At 43.4% G+C, this 18,792-nt stretch overlaps 1 protein-coding gene across 1 annotated transcript in view; it reads left to right on the forward strand.

Annotated features, from left to right (window-relative positions):
• The first annotated feature begins 1,691 nt into the window (after nucleotides 1-1,691).
• The window catches only part of SEC14L5 (SEC14 like lipid binding 5), a 142,237-nt gene continuing 125,136 nt past the window's right edge, over nucleotides 1,692-18,792 (forward strand). Inside the window, exon 1 of the mRNA XM_073636348.1 lies at nucleotides 1,692-1,825. The gene's annotated coding sequence lies outside the window, so the exon portion shown is untranslated. The remainder of the gene's footprint in view (nucleotides 1,826-18,792) is intronic.

An 18,792-nucleotide genomic window follows, 5' to 3' on the forward strand; every position in this document is an offset into this window, starting at 1 on the left:
AACTTTCTTGATGTTCGAGAGTTCTGGCCTGAACCGAATAGGGGGACGTTCAGCCCATCTCTAGTTATAAGCTGAGTTGCAGTTCAGTGAGTAAAATAAGTATTTGATTCAATACCAACCAACACTAAGTCTGGCTCCCACAGACTGACTACAGTATGTGCTCATGTGGTACATACATGGGTCCTGTCAATTTTAAGAAGGTGCTCCAACGACATCTCGTTATGTGTATAAAAGACACCTGTCTACAGAATCTCTTTATTCCATTCAAGCCTCACCATCATGGGCAAGACCAAAGAGCTGTCAAAGGATGTCAGGGACAAGATTATAGACCTGCACAACGCTGGAATGGGCTACAAGACCATCAGCTAGAAGCTTGGTGAGAAGGAGACAACTGTTGAAGCAAATATTCGCAAATGGAAGAAATACAAAATAACCAACAATCGCCCTCAGTCTCGAGCTCCATGCAAGATTTCACCTCATGGGGTAAGGATGATCATGAAAAAAGTGAGGGATCAGCCCGGAACTACACGGGAGGAGCTTGATAATGATCTCAAGGGTATTGGGACCACAGTCACCAACAAACCATTGGCAACACAATACGCCACTATGGATTGAAATCCTGCAGCACCCACAAGGTTCCCCTCCTCAAGGCACATGTACAGGCCCATCTGAAGTTTGCCAATGAACAGCTAAATGATTCAGAGAAGAATTGGGAGAAAGTGCTGTGGTCAGATGAGACCAAAATTAAGCTCTTTGGCATCAACTCGACTCGTCGTGTTTGGAGGAAGAAAAATACTATGATCCTAAGAACACCATCCCCATAGTCAAGCATGGAGGTGGAAACTATGCTTTGGGGCTGTTTCTCTGCTAAAGGTACAGGCCAACTTTGCTGCATTGAGGGGCCAATGGACAGGGCCATGTATTGTAAAATCTTGGGTGAGAACCTTCTTCACTCAGCCAAAACACTAAAGATGGGTTGTGCATGTGTCTTCAAGCATGACAATGACCCAAAACATACCGCCAAGGCAACAAAGGAGTGGCTCAAGAAAAAGCACATTAATCCTATAGAAAATGCACGGAGGGAGCTGAAACTTCGAGTTTCCAAGCGACAGCCAAGAAACCTTAAGGATTTAGAGAAGATCTGTAAAGAAGAATCGACCAAAATCCCTACTGAGATGTGTGTAAACCTGGTAACCAACTACAAGAAACGTCTTACCTCTGTGCTTGCCAACAAGGGTTTCTCCACCAAGTACTAAGTCCTGTTTTGCTTGGGGATCAAATATTTATTTTACTCACTGAACTGCAACTCAATTTATAACATTTGTATCGTGTGGTTTTTTTTGGATTTTCGGTTGATATTGTGTCTCCATCATTTAAAATACACCTATGATAAAAATGATAGACCCGTCATTTCTTTGTAAGTGGGCAAACTTACAAAATCTGCAGGGGATCAAATAACTATTTCCCCCACTGTATATACATATATATATATATATATATAGTAGCCTCCCTTTAAAGTGTTTATTCAGGGGGAGAGGCATCTCAGGGACAAAATGTAAAATCGATGGGTAAGGTGTTACGAGCCTGGCAATGAGCAAGCAGACCCATCCCATGTGCCAGGGCTGTGATGTCACGGCCGTCCCGGGCCTGAATGCCGTTTATTCAGCGACAAATCTGCTTGCTCGGCAGGCTGGAGTTTGCAGCTTAACAAAGAGCTGTGCTGGCAGCACTGACAGAATCCCTCTCACTATGCCTGACTAAGGAGCGCTTGGATCAGCACCATCCTGTGACCGGACCATCCGCATCCTCTCCGGGCTTCTGCCAGGTAACCCTCTGCTGTCATTACTTATTTACAGATTCGTCTTAAAGTGGAGATAACATGAGATATATTTGTTCACATTATGTCCATATATGCTAAGCGATGTGCCAGTGTAACAATTCCAGGTATGTATTACATCTCACAGAGATCACAGTACCCCCCCCCCCCGACAAAATCTTCAATTGCTTCTCTCCCCAGAAGGATGGCGCCATCTTTGTTCATGCATCATCCAAGGTCACCCATCTACTTCCTGGACTAGGATTCATAGATGGCATAATCATGTCCATGATTACACATTACGTAGCATGTATACACTTCACATAACATATTTGAATCTAGGTCCACTTTAAATATTAGTTAGGCTGCCATTACCTTTAATAAAGAAGACCTGTAATATGGAGGGTAAGGGAGGGCAAATTGGCACAGTGGGGTCTAGTTATAAAAAAAATTAGCTGTATGAATCATCACAGACAGTTCCTGTATTCTGTCTAATATGTTTATTTCCTATGATCGTCAACCCCATCTAGTGGCCATAATGTGGTAGTTTCCCAAAATATCTCCTGAAAACACCACATTATGGCCACTAGGTGAAGCTGAAAATCAAAGGAAATATTTATAATTGTGATGGCTTGAACCAGTCGTGCTATATGATGGTTATTTTGCAGTTTTTATACTGTATGTCACAAAGAATCCCCGTAGTTCCATTTTTTTATGTCACAGGATAATCGCACACATGTTTATCAAACCCCTATTTTCAATAAAATAATACACTAAAGGTATTGTTTGTGCACACAAAAAAAAACATATTACCCATTTTTTTGGTTAGATATAAAAGATAAGGGTTGCGTTGAGTAAATAGACACCAAACATGTCAAGTTTATAAATACCACATTATGGCCACAGGATGAAGCTGACAATCAAAGGAAATATTTATAATTGTGATGGCTGTGCACATTTTTTAAGAACAGACCCTAGTCTTTTTAACCAGTCGTGCTATACGATAGTTGATTTGCAGTTTTTATACTGTATATCACAAACAATCCCTGTATTCTGTCTAATATGTTTATTTCATATGATCGTCAGCCCCATCTAGTGGCCATAATGTGGTCATTTCCCAAAACATCTCATGAAAATACCACATTACGGCCACTAGGTGAAGCTGACAATCAAAGGAAATATTTATAATTGTGATGGCTTGAACCTTGAACCAGTCGTGCTATACAATGGTTATTTTGCAGTTTTTATACTGTATGTCACAAAGAATCCCTGTAGTTCCATTTTTTATGTCTTAGGATAATTGCACACATGTTTATCAAACCCCTATTTTCAATAAAATATTACACTAAAGGTATTTTTGGTGAACACAAACAAAACATATTACCTATTTTTTTTCTAAAATATAAAATATGGGGTTGCGTTGAGTAAATAGACACAAAACATGTCAAGTTTTAAATACCCAATGCCCAATTATGTACCCAAAAAAATTCAGGCGATTTTGTAGAAGCCCGTACAGGTTTTTAATTTAGATTGAACCATAAATGATTGCTCTGACTCTGGTGTGCACAGTGATACCCAATACGTGTGGAGCAATCATTGTTTTATTTGTAGGCACACTGAGGAATGTGTGTATACATGGGGGCAGAGAAGGGGGCTATACAATTTATTGGTGTGTGTTTTTTTATTTTCTTCTATGTTACTTTAAGTTTCTTTTTTAAACTTAACTTTATTGCTATGACATAGGGCAGCTATTTTCAACCAGGGTTCCTTCTGAGCTTGCCAAGAGTTCCTTGACCTGTGGCTGATTCACATGCATGGCTTCTGCATAGTTCTGGGGCCATTTTTCCCATTGGCCACCAATGTAAGGGACATTCTTCCCACTGGGCATCAATGTAAGGAGCATTCCTCTCACTGACCTCCAATGTAAGGAGCATTCCTCTCACTGACCTCAAATGTAAGGAGCATTCTTCCCACTGACCACCAATGTAAGGAGCATTCCTCCCACTGACCACCAATGTAAGGAGCATTCTTCCCACTGACCACCAATGTAAGGAGCATTCCTCCCACTGACCTCCAATGTAAGAAGCATTCTTCCCACTGTCCATCAATGTAAGGAGCATTCTTTCCACTTACCACCAATGTATTGAGCATTCTTCTCACTGACCACCATTGTAAGGAACATTTTTCCCATTGGCCACCAATGTAAGGAGCATTCTTCTCACTGACCACCAATGTAAGGAGCATCGTTCCCACTGTCCACCAATGTAATGAGCATTCTTCCCATTGGCCACCAACGTGAGGAGCATTTTTCCCATTGACCATCAATGTAAGGAGCATTCTTCCCACTGACCATCAATGTAAGGAACATTCTTCTAATTGGCCACCAATGTAAGGAGCATTCTTCTCACTGACCACCAATGTAAGGAGCATTCTTCTCACTGATCACCAATGTAAGGAACATTCTTCCCACTGACCTCCAATGTAAGGAACATTCTTCCCACTGATCACCAATATAAGTGCCATTTTTCCCACTGACCACCAATGTAAGGGGCATTTTTCCCACTGATCCCAAATGAGTTGGCTTTAGCAGGGGGTTCCCTGAGACCTAAAAATTATTTTAAGACTTAACTATAAAAGTTAAAAAAAGTTAAGAAAGGATGACATAGGGGGCTACTAGCTGCATAGTAGAAATGCTTTACCCACCCGAGCCCACAGGAGGGACAGTGGGGAAGTTGGTTGTGGTGGTAATTGAGGGCTTTACGGCTGCCCAATTACTTCCATCACAGAGCCGACAGTTGGCTTGACAGTTCTAAACACAGCCCAGCTGCTATAGTTTTAAAGCCCTTGCTACAAGACACCATTTATAGTCTCTGCTGGTAAATCTACAGCCCACATTTTTTAGGTTAGTTTTGGATAGAGTAGGGCAGTGGGGAGAAACCTTTTCCACGTGGTCCTGTTTACAAGTACTAGACAACTGGCGTGCCAGTAAACAAAAGGGCATTGTACTCTTGTTTGTTTTTGATGTTTGCATTCCTAACATGTCATGCTTCAAAATTACGCACGCTCGTGGAATGACAACAAACTACGGTACTTAAAAATCTCAATAGGCAACGTTTTTAAAATGAGTTACAGAGAAGGTCTAGCACTAGAATTATTGCTCTTGCTCTAATGATCAGGCCGATACCTCACATGTGTGGTTTGAACACTATTTACATATGTGGGTGCGACTTACGCTGCGAGCGAGCTCGGGCGCTTTAAATTTTTTTTTTCTTATTTGTTTAACTTTTTATTTTTTATTTTTACACTGTCGAATTCGAATAGAAAAGAAAAGAATATAATATAATAGAAAAGAATAGAAAATAAAATGAATAGAATAGAAAACAATAGAATAGAATATAAAAAACGATAGAATAGAATGGAATACAAAGAATATAGCCATCTTCCAAAATTAAAATTTCAAAAAGAATAAATTCGATTTTGAATGGGAATTCGAATCAGTTAGAATTTTCCAAATGTAGTTGAAAATTAATTAAACAAATTCCACAAACGAATTAAACAAATTCATGTAAATAACGAATCGAAACTAAACAACTTTTTTCGTTCTGTACATGTCTACCCCAAATGATGTCACTGGGTGTATAATAAGGTATGTAATGAAAATTGAAATGTTTTATGTAAGCGTTTCATTAGTGTGTTAATGAGGGAGAAAGGAGGAACCAGGGAAGATAAAATATGAGCAGATTAAACTTCAAATTTTGGTTTAGGTTTTAGATTTAGGTTTGGTTCTCCTTTAAGCATTGTACACACCAGCTTGGATGCAAAAGGTCCTCCAGTGCTGATGTGACTTTGGTCCTCAATCTCTTCAACCTTTCAGCTCCTGTAGGGGAGTATGCAAGTGAAACTAACTTAGTATGGACAGTCTCAGATGGGTTGGGTGGTGGGTGACATTTTGACAGCAGCAGAATCACTAAAATTCTACTTCCATTATCTCTATTGGAAGTCACTCCAGTACTACCAATCAGTCTTTAGGGAGGGCAGAGTGACACTAACTGCTCGCTGTTTGGGACAGAAAGAAATCATTTCTGTATAATCATGAAGTTGAATTTGTTGCTGGTGCAGTGTTAATTTTGGCATGAAATTTCGATTTAGTTTAAGTCTTAGTCTTTTGACTAAAATGGCATTTTTTTTTTAGTCGTATATTAATAATCTGAATTGTTTTAGTTGTATTTAGTCAATGGGTTTTATCATGTTATTATTTATGGTATTAAGGTTTGAATGAACTACACAGACACTGGATGGTGGTCTGAGAGGAGGCCTGTAATGCACACAGTGCTCTGGATGATGGTCGGTGGAGGCCTGCAATGCACAGCACTCCAGATGGTGGTCGGAGGAGGTCTGTAATGCACACAGTGCTCAGGACTGTGGTCTGAGATGGTCTGTAATGCGCACAGTGCTTTGGATGGTGGTCTGAGGAGGCCTGTAATGTACAGTGCTCTGGATGGTGGTCTGAGGAGGCCTGCAATGCACAGCACTCCAGATGGTGGTCGGAGGAGGTCTGTAATGCACACAGTGCTCTGGACTGTGGTCTGAGAAGGCCTGTAATGCACAGAGTGCTCTACGGTCTGAGAAGGCTTGTAATGCACACAGTGCTCTGGATGGTGGTCTGAGGAGGCCTGTAATGCACACAGTGCTCTGAACAGTGGTCTGAGATGGTCTGTAATGCGCACAGTGCTCTGAACAGTGGTCTGAGATGGCCTGTAATGCACAGTGCTCTGGATGGTGGTCTGAGGAGGCCTGTAATGCACACAGTGCTCTGAATGGTGGTCGGTGGAGGCCTGTAATGCACACAGTGCTCTGGACTGTGGTCTGAGGGGAGGCCTGTAATGCACACAGTGCTCTAGACGGTGGTCTGAGGGGTGGCCTGTTGTAAGAGAACTGTTGCGTCCCGGGTTCACTCGCGGGTATGCACGTTCGTAAAGGACTCTTCACGCACGCATGCGTTCGGGAAGGTCTCTTCGAATCGCAGACGTGCCAATGCGCGTGCATAAAGGAATGGGCGCGCCCGCTTGAGCGCGTCCGCGCGGCCCTTTGGCGCCAGACGGCCTATTTAAAGGACACACTGACTGTGACAGGTGCTGACTGATCTTCAGCTGTTCCTGTATCTGTATCCTGTGTTATCTGCCTGCTTGATATCCGTTGCTGAACCTTGGCTCCCCTGACCTTGCCTCTGGACTCTCCCGTATCCTGATTCACTGGCTCCTGATTTCGGCTTCCTACTTGTCTCTGCTTTCGCCTGATGATTTGGTACCTTGCTGTCCGCCTGCTTCCGAACCCGGCTATTCCCGTGACTCCGCTCCTGTTTCCTGTTTGGCTCCAAGCTGCCTGTCAAGTCCCCGCATCTCGGCTCCTGCGATCCGCTGCGACTTCCTGCCTACCTAAAGTCGCATCATCTGCCTCAAGATTCCTGGGTTACTTCTACAGGCACTCGTGTTCCTCCTTTCCTTGGGGTCCCTCTGTTCCCACTCTCAGCGGGACCCGGGTTGGAGATACAAGGGAGGCCGACCTCGTCACTTCAGACTCCGATCAGGTACGTGACAGTATCAGTCAGCCAGCAATGGAGTCTGAAAGGGAAGCCTCACCTGTTATGGACATCTGCCGGGCAATTTCTGCACTAGCCCATACCGTACGAAATCTCCAAGAAGACTTGGGCCAGATGCAAGATCGTCTACCGAATCTGCTTGGTGTCTCATCTGCATCTGCTCTCCTTGCACTTGTAAATACGTCTGTACAGACTGACTTTTGCCTGCTCAACGAAACCTCTCTGCCTCCTGAACTCAGAGTACCCTTGCCAGAGCATTTTTCAGGGGATCGCAAATTGTTTCGCACTTTTCAAAATGCCTGTGAACTTTATTTTTCCTTGTTACCACGAACCTTCTCATCCGAGCATATTAAAGTGGGATTTATCATTACACTCCTACGAAATGAACCACTCTCCTGGGCTCATCATCTTAGAGAACACCATGATCCGGCCTTGTCTACCGCTGACTCCTTCTTTTCAGCCATGTCCCAGCTGTATGCTGACCCCTTCCTCCAACAGACTGCTGAATTTACACTGGGAAAACTCCAACAAGGCTTGAGATCCGTGGAGGACTATGTAACAGATTTCCGTGTCTGGAGTTTAGATACGCAGTGGAATAAGGCCGCTTTACATCATCAATTTCGTCTTGGACTCTCTGACCAATTAAAAGACGAACTTGCCCGAATAGGAGTGCCCTCATCCCTGGAAGATCTGATCCATCTTGTTATCCAAATTGACCGTCGATTGCGTGAAAGGCAATCTGAGAAAGCTAGTACCAAGCCAGTTACTCTCTCAAGAAGTTTTGCTCCTGTCTCCACAATCACGTCCAGATTACCAAGGGGTCCCTACAAGAATAAGGAGCCCCCTGAGTTTCCCCGCAGAAGCTTTTCAAGACCACCACTATCTTCCTCAGAACGCCTCCGGCGAGTACATGACGGACTATGCTTTTACTGCGGAGGAGCGGGCCATCTCATCCAAGCTTGTCCCATAAGACCTGCCAAGCCCACTTCTACGCCACCTTACATGTTGCATCTTCCTGGGAGGGATCTGCCACACCTCCCTCTTTCGCTCCAGTTTCAGTTGCCAGGGAGGACTATTCCTGTAACCGCAATTATAGACTCCGGAGCTTGCAGTTGTTTTGTGGACTCAGCCTTTGTCACCTTATATCAACTTCCTGTATGCACCAAGAGGCAGGAATTTACTGTGCATCTGGCAGATGGCTCTGGTCTCAAGTCTGGGCCTGTTACACAAGAGACTGTACCCATTCTTTGCCAAGTCTCTTCGGAACATCAGGAGCTGCTCCGGTTGGACGTCATAACGTCCCCCATGTTTCCTGTTATCCTGGGGTTACCCTGGCTAAGGGCCCATAACCCTCATATTGACTGGCTTACCGGAGATATCTCATTTTCCTCTAATTATTGTCAGAGACATTGTTACCCGAAAAAGTTTGTTAATCCTGCTCCTCTCCTCAGCATCCACTCGGACCCTGAAACTATGAAATTAGTACCCACTGTCTATCATGAATTCTTGGACGTATTTAATAAAAAGAGTGCAGAGAGCTTACCTCCCCACCGGACTTACGATTGTCCCATTGAACTTCTACCAGTGGCAGAAATTCCCTTCGGCCGAATTTACCCTCTCTCGGAACCTGAACTAGAGGCCTTACGCAAATACATTGATGAAAGTCTAGAAAAAGGGTTTATTCGAGCCTCTTCCTCCCCAGCAGGAGCTGGTATCTTTTTTGTGGAGAAAAAAGATCACTCACTGAGGCCCTGTATTGACTATCGTGATCTTAATAAAATAACTATCAAGAACCAGTACCCACTTCCCTTAATTCCTGAATTATTTCAGAGACTACGCAGAGCACGAGTTTTTTCCAAGCTAGATCTAAGAGGTGCCTACAATTTGGTGCGAATCAGAAAGGGGGATGAATGGAAGACTGCCTTCAGGTCACGCTTTGGGCATTTTGAATATCTAGTTATGCCCTTCGGTCTCTGCAACGCCCCAGCCACCTTTCAGCATCTGGTAAATGATGTTTTTCGGGACTTTCTTGACCTGTTTATCATTGTCTATCTCGATGATATTCTTATCTTTTCTGACTCTATCGAGGTCCACCGTACCCATGTGAGAAATGTTTTGAGTAAACTTCGTGAACATCATCTCTATGTCAAGGCTGAAAAGTGCGATTTTGAAAAGCAGACAATTCAATTCCTGGGACTTGTCATCTCCGCTGATGGGATCTCCATGGATCCCCAGAAAGTCGCTGCTGTTTTGGAATGGCCAGCTCCTACAGATCGAAAGGCAGTACAAAGGTTTGTGGGATTCGCTAATTTCTATAGGAAATTTATTAAGAACTTTTCTAGTATTATTTCTGCTATCACCCTTTTGACCAAACAGCATGTTCCCTTCGGGTGGAGTACTGAAGCACAAACATCTTTTGAACAGTTGAAAGCCTTGTTCACCTCAGCTCCCATCTTAAAGCATCCCGACCCTTCCTTGCCCTATATTCTGGAGGTGGACGCCTCTGAGATCGCAGTGGGAGCCATATTATCGCAGCGACAGGGCCCCAAGTCCCTACTCCATCCTGTGGCATTTTTCTCCAAGAAATTGAATCCCCCTGAGAAGAATTATGATGTAGGAGACCGGGAACTGTTGGCCATTAAAGCTGCCCTCGAGGAGTGGCGCTACCTGTTAGAAGGAGCCTTGCACCCTATACTCATTTTCACCGACCATAAGAATCTCGAGTATTTGAGAACAGCTAAACGACTCAGACCTCGGCAGGCAAGATGGGCATTGTTCTTTTCCCGTTTCACATTCCACATAACCTTCCGCCCTGGTTCTAAGAATGGGAAACCAGACGCGCTGTCACGCATGTTCCATGATCCTGTTCATCCTTCCGAAGCAGACACCATTTTACCTGCCAAAAACTTTCTTCTTCTCCAAACCAACCTGACGTCCCAAATAAGAGCTGAGTTGTTGGAGCATCCCCCTTCCCAAGACTTATCTCTTCAACTTAAGGACGGGCTGTATTACCATAAGGAATAGGTCTTTGTCCCGGAGCAGTTCAGGGTTTCTGTCCTGAAGCGTTGCCACGATCATCCTTTGGCAGGCCATTTCGGGATTCACAAGAGTATCAACCTAATTTCCCGTTCTTTCTGGTGGCCAGACTTGATTCAAGACTGTAAAAGATACGTCAAATCCTGTGTGACCTGTCAACGCAATAAGACTGACCGAGCCAAGACTTGGGGCCTATTAGAATGTCTTCCTGTGCCTAAGAAACCATGGAGCATGATATCCATGGATTTCATTGTGGAACTTCCCCCATCTGAAGACTTTACCACCATATTTGTTGTGGTTGATCGCTTGACTAAAATGGCACACTTTTTACCCATGCAAGGAACCCCGTCTGCCGCTGAGACTGCTTCCATGTTCATCCGAGAGATAGTGAGGCTACATGGTATTCCCAATAATATCACTTCTGATTGAGGGGTACAGTTCACGTCCAGATTCTGGAGATCTCTCTGTGAAGTCTTGAACATCGAGCTCCGTCTGTCCTCTGCCTACCATCCTCAAACTAATGGACAGACGGAGAGAACCAACCAGACGCTGGAGCAATATTTGCGTTGCTTCTCCTCTTTTTCACAGAACGATTGGTCACCTCTGCTTCCACTAGCAGAATTTGCATACAACAATTCCATCCACTCTGCTACCAAGCAAACACCCTTTTTTGCCAATTATGGATACCACCCTTCCTTTTTGCCTGAATTACCCGTGGATTCTGCTGTGCCTGCTGTTCAAGACAGACTGAGTTGGTTCATCTCCAACAATAAAGTGCTTCAGGACACCATCTCTAAGGCTCAGGCTAATAACAAAAGATTTTTTGACAGGAAAAGGAGGGGTAACTTGAATCTGAATCCAGGAGACAAGGTTTGGCTATCCACTGCTAATTTAAAACTTAAGTGTCCCTCCAAGAAACTTGGTCCAAAATACCTGGGGCCCTTTGCTGTGAAGAGGAGGATCAACTCTGTGGCCTTTGAACTTATCCTACCAAAGAATCTCAAAATTCACCCTGTTTTTCTTATTTCTTTGTTGAAGACATCAGTACCCAATCCCTTTTCTAACCGGGATCCAGAAAACCCTCCTCCACTGCTCGTTGAGGGCAGTGAAGAGTTTGAGGTAGAAGCCGTTCTCGACTGCAGAACCAGGAATGGCCTAACACAGTTTCTGATTAAATGGAATGGCTACGGCCCTGAAGACAATTCCTGGGAACCAGCTTCTAACGTACATGCCCCGCAGAAGGTACGAGCATTTTTTCAGCACCATCCAGAGAAGAAGCCCCTGAGGGGCATCCGGAGGCTGCCCATAAGGAGGGGGCAATGTAAGAGAACTGTTGCGTCCCGGGTTCACTCGCGGGTACGCACGTTCGTAAAGGACTCTTCACGCACGCATGCGTTCGGGAAGGTCTCTTCGGATTGCAGACGTGCCAATGCGCGTGCGCAAAGGAATGGGCGCGCCCGCGGGAGCGCGTCCGCGCGGCCCTTTGGCGCCAGACGGCCTATTTAAAGGACACACTGACTGTGACAGGTGCTGACTGATCTTCAGCTGTTCCTGTATCTGTATCCTGTGTTATCTGCCTGCTTGATATCCGTTGCTGAACTTTGGCTCCCCTGACCTTGCCTCTGGACTCTCCCATATCCTGATTCACTGGCTCCTGATTTCGGCTTCCTACTTGACTCTGCTTCCGCCTGATGATTTGGTACCTTGCTGTCCGCCTGCTTCCGAACCCGGCTATTCCCGTGACTGCGCTCCTGTTTCCTGTTTGGCTCCAAGCTGCCTGTCAAGTCCCCGCATCTCGGCTCCTGCGATCCGCTGCGACTTCCTGCCTACCTAAAGTCGCATCATCTGCCTCAAGATTCCTGGGTTACTTCTACAGGCACTCGTGTTCCTCCTTTCCTTGGGGTCCCTCTGTTCCCACTCTCAGCGGGACCCGGGTTGGAGATACAAGGGAGGCCGACCTCGTCACTTCAGACTCCGATCAGGTACGTGACACCTGTAATGCACAGAGTGCTCTGAACAGTGGTCTGAGATGGTCTGTAATACACACAGTGCTCTGGACAGTGGTCTGTGGATCCCTGTAATGCACACAGTGAGAAGGTCTGTAATGCGCACAGTGCTTTGGATGGTGGTCTGAGGAGGCCTGTAATGTACAGTGCTCTGGATAGTGGTCTGAGGGGAGGCCTGTAATACACACAGTGTTCTAGACGGTGGTCTGAGGGGAGGCCTGTAATGCACACAGTGCTCTGAGATGGCCTGTAATGCACACAGTGCTCTGGACTGTGGTCTGAGAAGGCCTGCAATGCACAGAGTGCTCTACGGTCTGAGAAGGCTTGTAATGCACACAGTGCTCTGGATGGTGGTCTGAGGAGGCCTGTAATGTACACGGTGCTCTGAACAGTGGTCTGAGGTGGCCTGTAATGCACAGTGCTCTGGATGGTGGTCTGAGGAGGCTTGTAACACACAGTGCTCTGGATGGTGGTCTGAGCAGGCCTGTAATGCACACAGTGCTCTGCATGGTGGTCGAGGAGGCCTGTAATGCCCACAGTACTCTGGATGGTCTGAGGAGGCCTGTAATGCACACAGTGCTCTGGACAGTTGGGAGGCCTGTAATGCACACAGTGCTCTGAACCAGGGGTCTCCAAACTTTCTAAACAACGGGCCTGTTTATTGTCCTTCATATTTTAGGAGGGCCAGATTGTGGCCAGCGGGAGTGGATATTTTCCTGGCATCAGTGGGAGTAAATATCACCACATTTGGTATTAGGTGGAGGAATAGTCCCCCATCATAGGCATCATAGGGAGGAATATTGCCCCGTTATTGGTGTCAGTGGGAGAAATGGTGCCCCATTGTTGGTGTCAGGTGGTAGACTAATATTTCATATCAGTGGGAGGAATAGAGCTCCAAGAGCGGGATAAAAGCAACCAAAGGGCCATATCCGGCTCCCGGACCAAAGTTTGGAGACCACTGCTCTGGACGGTCTGAGGGAGCCTGTAATGCACAGTGCTCTGGACAGTCGGGAGGCCTGTAATGCTGCACGATGCCAAGCACACCACACCACTAAGCATACTAACAGTCACTACCTTGCTTGCTGGGAGGGGAAACACTCACAGGATTTACAGGTGGAGCTCCGAGGAAACCAGAAGTTCACATGGGTAAACCTCCCACCCTCACATTTTCATTAAGTTTTCGCTCAGTGACGAAAATGGAATTGATTTTTGTGATAGTTTTCGTCAATTGAAAAAAATGTGGGGTAATTTTTGTTTAGTTTTCGTCACTGGAAACAGAAATTATAAGGGAAAATGGTTCGTAGACTAAATTAACACTGCGCTGGTGGCAGAATCGTCAGTATGACAAGGCATGTAATGGGTGTACAGCATTACCGGAGCATCAAGCAGCCATTCTGATGCCTCTATGTGTAGGGCTTTAATCAGACCAAATGCAAGATTTTTCAGGTTTTATTATTATTTTTTTTTTATTAATATTACTATGTTGTTGTTGTTGCTGTTGTTGGCAGTAGTAGTAGTAATAGTAACGATTAGTATTATTATTAGTAATAGTAGTAGTATTTTATTTATTTTATTAGTAGTAGTAGTAAAAGTGTTTTTATGGTTATTATTATTAATAGTAGTAGTAAAAGTAGTAGTTTTTTATTTATTAATATTATTATTGTTGTTATTAGTAGTAGTAGCAGTGACAGTAATAGTAGTATTTTATTAATTTTAGTAGTATTTTTACTACTACTACTATGATTATTATTAGTAGTAGTAAAATAAGATGATAGTAGCAGTAGTATTTTATTTATTTTTAGAAGCATTTTTACTACTATTATTATTACTACTATTATTATTATTATTATTATTAGTAGTAGTAGTAATTTATTTCTTTTATTATTATTATTATTAGTAGTAGTAGTAGTAGTAGTAGTAGAAGTTGTAAAATGTTATTTATTATTATTATTATTATTATTAGTAGTAGTATTTTTATTTATATTAATAATAAATAATAATACTATCAGTAGCAGTAGTATATGCTAGAAGTAGTGTTTTATTAATAGAGTGTTATTATCATTATTATTAATAATAATAATAATAATAGTAGTAATTTATTTCTTTTTTATTATTATTATTATTATTATTAGTAGTAGTAGTAGTAGAAGTAGTAAAATTTTATTTATTATTATTATTATTATTAGTAGTAGTAGTAGTAGTAGTATTTTATTTATATTAATAATAAATAATAATACTATCAGTAGTAGTAGTATATGCTAGAAGTAGTGTTTTATTAATACAGTGTTATTATCATTATTATTAATAATAATAATAATAATAATAATAATAATAATAATAGTAGTATTTTATTTAGTATTATTATTGTTATTGCTATTAGTAGTGGTAGCAGTAATATTATTATTAGTTTTAGTAGTAGTAATTTATTTATTTATTATTATCAGTAGTCGTATTTTATTATGATTATTAATTACTAAATATTGTTGGTTGGGTAAACTTATCTTGCTCTCTAGACCCATCTGCCTACGTGTGCTAAAAGACAGTGGGGGGATTTACTAAAGGATTAGGTAATGTTTATTCAGCTTAGTGAATAATGTAAAGCTGTGTTCACTTCAATCATCATCAAATAAATACTCACTTAGCAAAGTGAACATTTCCAAGTGAACAATCTTTACTCCTTTAATAAATCAACCGAAAATATCGGCTCCCACAGAATCCAGAGAAAGAAATATAAGATAGATAGGTTTGTGTCTTTTTTTTCAGTTTGTATTTTTTTCTTTTATATCTATTGGAAAGTTTGACAAATAGCCAATTGAATGGATGCATCTGAGATGCAGCGGTGCTGTCAAAGCTGCAGGATCATACATCATTATGACCACTAGAGGGCAGCCATGTAACATTACATTTTTTTATATACATTCGATACAAACTGCAACAGGCAGAGTGCCTTAACCCCTAACAGCCAGAATTCATCTTTCTACCTGCCCTTGTTCTGTACAAATCATGAAGAATTCCCTTAATTTGCCATATTACAAGGAAGTCTTTTTAAACTGCAGTGGTGGCAGATATAAATGTTTGTTAATAAAGCTAAACTACAGCTAAAAAAAAATAACAATAGAAAAATAAATAGCCCAATAAAAGTAAGAAATTTAAAAAAAAACAAAACAGATTTTTCTACAATGATTCTCTTAAAGCTGAACTTCACCCAAAAGGAGAAGTTCCACTCCTCCTCCTCCTGCACCCCACCACAGGTCACTGAAGAACCACTTTAAATTCAGAGGCATCGTTAGGTCAAACGCAGTACTTATTTTGACCACTAGGTGTCATCATTTTTTTGGATTAAAAGATGACCAGTGTCATTCAACTGACATAGTCTACCTCTGAGCCCAGGCTGTCATTGACCCGCCTTCTAGAGGGTGGCAACACTTGACACCCTGGGCTTAGAGCATTAATGCACTGTGAGTGTTGTTTAGTTACGGAAGTAGAGACCACCCACCGCAGTAACATAAGAGGAAGGACCTATGATGTCATTGGAAGACCATTAGGAAAGGGTATGTTCACTTACCAGCCACTTTATTAGGAACACCTTGCTAGAACCGGGTTGGACCCCCATTTTTGCCTTCAGAACTGCCTTCATTTTTGGTGGCATAGATTCAGCAAGGTGTTGGAAACATTCCTCAGAGATTTTGGTCCATAGTGACATGATAGCATCACACAGCTGCTGCAGATTCCTTTTACTACACATCCATGATGCAAATCTCCCGTTCCACCAGATCCCAAAGGTTCTCTATTGGATTGAGATCTGGTGACTGTGGAGGCCATTGGAGTACAGGGACCTCATTGTCCAGTGGTGAGATGATTGGAGCTTTGTGACATGGTACATTATCCTGCTGGAAGGAGCCATCAGAAGAAGTGTACACTGTAGTCATTAAGGGATGGACATGGTCAGCAACAATACTCAGGTAGGTCGTGGGATTTAAGCGATGGTCAATCAGTACTAAGGGGCCCAAAGTGTGCCAAGAAAATATCCCCCCACATCATTACACCACCACCAGTCTGAACCGTTGATACAAAGCAGGATAGATCCATTCTTTCATGTTGTTTACACCAAATTCTGACCCCACCATCTGAATGTCACAGATGAAATCGAGACTCATCAAACTAGGCAACGTTTTTCTAATCTTCTATTGTCCAATTTTGGTGATCCTGTGCGAATTGTAGCCTCAGTTTCCTGTTCTTAGCTGACAGGAGTAGCACCCGGTTTGGTCTTCTGCTCCTGTAGCCCATCTGCTTCTAGGTTGGATGTGTTTTGCGTTCAGAGATGGTATTCTGCATACCTTGGGTGTAACGAGTGGTTATTTGAGTTACAGTTGCCTTTCTATCATCTGTAACCAGTCTGCCCATTCTCCTCTGACATCAACAAGATATTTTCCTCCACACAACTGGCGCTCACTGGATATTTTCTCTTTCTCAGGCCATTCTGTGTAAACCCGAGAGATGGCTGTGCGTGAAAATCCCAGTAGATCAGCAGTTTTTGAAATACTCAGACCAGCCTGTCTGGCACCAACAACCATGTCACATTCAAAGTCATTTAATTCCCTTTCTTCCCCATTCTGATGTTCGGTTTGAACTTCAGCAAGTTGTCTTCACCACGTCTAGATGCCTAAATGCATTGACTTGCTGCCATGTGATTGGCTGATTAGCAATTTGTGTTACCAAGCAATTGAACAGGTGTACCTAATAAAGTGACCGGTGTATACCATTCACACCAGCCCCACTATGCAGTGTTACCCAATGCAGTCCCAACACATATAGACAATACAATCAGGGCACATGGCATTGTGTATGCACAATGCAAGCAGCCCATGTGTGTTATTTGCACCTTAAAGTGGTTGTAAAGGCACAAGGTTTTTTACTTTTAATGCATTCTTTGCATGAAGGTAAAAAACCTTCTGTGTGCAGCAGCCCCCTCATACTTACCTCAGCCCCCTCTCGATCCAGCGATGTCCACGGAAACCTTGCCTCTCCGGGGACTCGCACTCCTGATTGGCTTTTGGCAGCATCTCTTATCCTATACACGTCCTCTGATTGGGGAAGTTACAGTATATATATGATATGCAGAATAAGGAATAGAATGAAGTTTAGTGCCCATTCTCTGCCCACTAGTGCCTAATCCCTGCCCCATTAGTGCCTAACTATCGCCCAATTAGTGCCCAAGCTCCACCCCACTAGCCCCTGATCCCCGCCCCATTAGTGCCTATCGCCCAATTAGTGCCCAAGCTCCACCCCACTAGCCCCTGATCTCCGCCCCATTAGTGCCTAACTATCGCCCAATTAGTGCCCAAGCTCCGCCCCACTAGCCCCTGCTCCCCGCCCCATTAGTGCCTATCGCCCAATTAGTGCCCAAGCTCCGCCCCACTAGCCCCTGATCTCTGCCCCCTTAGTGCCTAACTATCACCCAAGTGCCCAAGCTCCACCCCACTAGCCCCTGATCTCCGCCCCATTAGTGCCTAACTATAACCCAAGTGCCCAAGCTCCGCCCCACTAGCCCCTGATCTCCGCCCCATTAGCGCCCAAACTCTACCCCACTAGCGCCTGATTTCCCCCTGATTAGTGCCAAAACTCTGCCTTATTAACACCTTTTCTCCACCCCACTAGCACCCGATCTCCACCCCGTTGCCCATACCTCCCAATTAGAGATAAGAACGAGGGACACTTGGGGCCCTTTAACACTGATACAATTTTCCAGCATTTTTATCTTGCAAAAAAAAAACACAAGAAAAATGTTTCCCTTTGAATCCTTTGAGGGACTCTTCACACCACTGCGTTACAGGTTTTTAATAGTCCTGCATGCTGCAGCCTCCTATTGAAATGGATGGAAAATCTGAATAGAAATCACGGCACCGGATTTTCTATTTTTGAGTCACTTGTCCATTTTTCACAGGCGCAGGCAACTCAAAAAAAAAGCACCAGAAACGCACAGGAAATGCATCCGATCCTGGGTTCTTTCAAAATTGTCGGTCTTTTTTTTGTTGTTTATAGAGCAAAAAATAAAAACCGCAGAGATGATCAAATACCACCAAAAGAGATCTCTATTCGTGGGAGAAAAAGGACGTCAATATTGTTGGGGTGTAACGTCGCAGTTAAAGTGACGCAGTGCTGAATCGCATAAAATGACCTGGTCATTAAGGGGGTAAATCCTTCTGGGGCTGAAGTGGTTAATAAACACAAGTGCTTTTTTTTACCACCACTATCCCTTTATATTGGTTTTTGGTTTTGAAATTGACAAATGCAGCAATTTAGACATTAGATGAAATGTTCAACACTTTTTGATA

This window comes from Aquarana catesbeiana, linkage group LG06 (genome assembly GCF_042186555.1).
Source record: "Aquarana catesbeiana isolate 2022-GZ linkage group LG06, ASM4218655v1, whole genome shotgun sequence".
In the NCBI taxonomy this organism is placed as follows: domain Eukaryota; kingdom Metazoa; phylum Chordata; class Amphibia; order Anura; family Ranidae; genus Aquarana; species Aquarana catesbeiana.